The sequence below is a fragment of the Cicer arietinum genome, chromosome 3, assembly GCF_000331145.2.
Source record: "Cicer arietinum cultivar CDC Frontier isolate Library 1 chromosome 3, Cicar.CDCFrontier_v2.0, whole genome shotgun sequence".
NCBI classification, from domain to species: Eukaryota; Viridiplantae; Streptophyta; class Magnoliopsida; order Fabales; family Fabaceae; genus Cicer; species Cicer arietinum.
In genome coordinates, this window is record NC_021162.2 from 55,453,748 (window position 1) to 55,456,728 (window position 2,981).

General features: G+C 26.4%; 1 long non-coding RNA gene across 1 annotated transcript; it reads right to left on the bottom strand.

Annotated features, from left to right (window-relative positions):
• Positions 1 to 717: 717 nt before the first annotated feature.
• On the bottom strand, positions 718 to 1,844 carry LOC105851259 (uncharacterized). The gene is made up of 2 exons (XR_001142975.3): positions 1,737 to 1,844; positions 718 to 1,642 (listed from the first exon to the last, which is right to left on the bottom strand). It is a non-coding gene; the product is annotated as an uncharacterized lncRNA (long non-coding RNA).
• Positions 1,845 to 2,981: the final 1,137 nt, after the last annotated feature.

The window sequence follows — 2,981 nt, forward strand, 5'->3', positions numbered from 1 at the left end:
CAATTTAGTTTTGTGATTTTTTTTATTAATTCATATAATTAATTTACAACTTAACTTACTAAACAGTTAATCACGAGTTGGTAATAAAAAAATTATACACAACTAATAAAATTAAAAAACCTGATAAAAATAAAAGTACAAAAATCGTTCAAAAATCAAACGATTGAAATCTTTAAATTATTAAAAGTGTATTTATATTTAATTATTTTGATACATATATATGTCTCTTATTTTTTCTATTGTATAATTCTTCTTATAAGTAAGTTAACCACATCTGCTTACTGCTTTAAGTTATCAACGAAGGATTTACAATTCATGACAATAATATAATTAAATAACAAAATATCAAAATATATATATATATTATAAATTATGAAAGTGAGTAAGAAGAATGGAGACACGAAGGAAAGAAAAATTCAAAATTATTATAAAAGATATGGAAATTTTAGAAGAAATATTTGAAATAATTTATATAGATTAACAGCATAAATTAGAAAATGATAAGTCAAATTGAAAATTTAAAAATGTCAACCTATATAATTGACCTTAAACTTACAATATACTTTTGTTTAATATTTGTAAATATGATAATAAATAATTAAATATGAAGATACTAATTCAAAATAAAAAAGAAACCATACTTGTTTCCACGTTACCAAAACATATCTTTTTGAGGAATAAAAAATAATAATAACATGTTATGTTATAACGTGAAAGTAATAAAATAAAACATATTATAATATTATAACTCTGAAGTTTGAGAATTATAAGATAAAACAAATAATAACAATAAATTTTGAGGAATTCAAAGAACTTTAAGTCTAGTAATTAAATTTAGAGTTGCATTTGAAGTTAACGAATCTCTACTCATACAACAAAATCAAAGCTCCATTGATTTCTTGTCGTCACCAAATTCAGCATACAAATATATAATAAGAGGAGACACAAAAGACGTGAGTAGATCGTACATCATGTTAAATGAATGAATAAGTTAAAAATAGATGATCATGCATTCATGAAACATATTTAGCATGATCACAAAAATCACGACAATATAATACTACATGACATAAATGGATGATATTTCAATGCTGAAAATGCACTCCTTGATATTCATGTGGTGCCAAACTAATGCAGGAAAACTTGTATGGAAAGGTTATTCTTTATGTCATATGCAAATTGCAACACCCCCTCTAGATTGTATGTATTGTGTGCAATCTCACAAAGACGATACTATCAAGTAATCGGTCAATATAGTATATAATTGTACGAAGACATCCTATGGACAACACCTCGAAGTGTAAAACTCAATAAATCACTCTCCTCCCATGAAGTCTAAACTTAACTCCTAAGTTTTTTAGATGATATATCAAACACCTAAGTCTTAATAAAAATTTTACATGATTCTAAAGCTATTAAGGAAATTGAAAGTTCGAAAGTAATATATAAAAAATTATGAGAGAAATCATATATAAGAAAAACAACATTACGATGAGTAAAGAAAATTAAAGACTTTAACATAACAAATAAATGAGTTTTAACTTAAGTGTTACCTATCACATTTACAATAACCATTAACGCAATTCTTGACTTTAGGAGTGGGACACGGATATGTTTTACAATCAACGCGTGACTTACAACTCTGTTTTGTTGTAATATAGAATATAAAATAAAGAAATGTTATTTAAAAATGATGGAAGCTTTTTTATAACATTAAAATATGAGAATGAACTTACCACTAGCGGCGATTAAAAGAAGAAATAGAAACACTAAAAGAATCACAGTGTAAACAACCTTGAGAGTTTTAGCCATTGTGTTCTACCTTTTTATGTGACAAGTAGACAATTGTTTGATCACCTTATATAATAAAAACCTAATGTTATTTTTAATTCAATTAAAAAGTTTTTAGGATTTATCTTAGTGCAAGAAACCTTTCATTACAATAATTAATAAGTGTCTCTAACGTACATTGATGTATCATGTTTGTCCATTCATCTAATGAAATTGATTACTTGACCTTAGAATAGAGCTTTATATAAAAATATTATTTGTAATTAGAGTTCATTCATGTTTACAGACCTTAATTTCTTTTTTCTTTTTTTATCCTTTTGTATTATAATGAGAATCTAAAAAACAGTATACTTCAATGAAATACATATTAGGACACATTGAACTAAACCAAAAACTCTTTCTATATTTAAATCATTATTAGGTGTATGTAAAATATATGGAAGGGGTCCGCCATCGTTTGTCTGAATTTGTGGGTCTAGTGGATTCAGACGCCATCTTCCCCTATGCCCCCTCCGTTGTGATCTCAATGTCGATGCAATTATACATTCGACTTCATTCACTTCGGCTTTCAATAAAAATTTCACTCAAGCTCATCATAACTCTTTTGATTTTCCTCTCAGTGCATTGCACAAACCTTGTATAAAGGGTAAACTTCTCATGGTTTTCATTTTAGAAAATGAATATTTCACTCGTTTTGCATCATGCACAAATTTCCTACATGGTCGGGTCATTATGTCCATGGGGATGTTCTTATTAAAATCGAAGTCATACGCGATATCTATAGAAACATTGGAAATTTTCTGGTCTTTGGAAAACGGTTTCTCTTGTTAAATGATTTTTTGAGTTCATGGAAGAATTTTATCTTTTAAATTTTAAGTCGGTCAAAATGTACATTTTAAGTTGGTTCTATGTCTGAGTTAACCGCAAACAACTTAAAAAACATGTTTTTTTATCTCGTTTCATAAACTAACTTAACAAAGCTTCCTCCTATTAAGTCGATTTAGCTTAACTAACTTAAACATCATAAATTCAGTTCAACAAATCATCTTTTTCAGTTAGATCTTTTGATCAACTAACTTAATAGATATAGTTAAAATAATTATTCTTTTTAATAAATTTCTCATTTTGTTTTTGTGCTCTTGATCATACATATATACAATATTTCGTATTAAATTTTAGAAGTTTTGTAC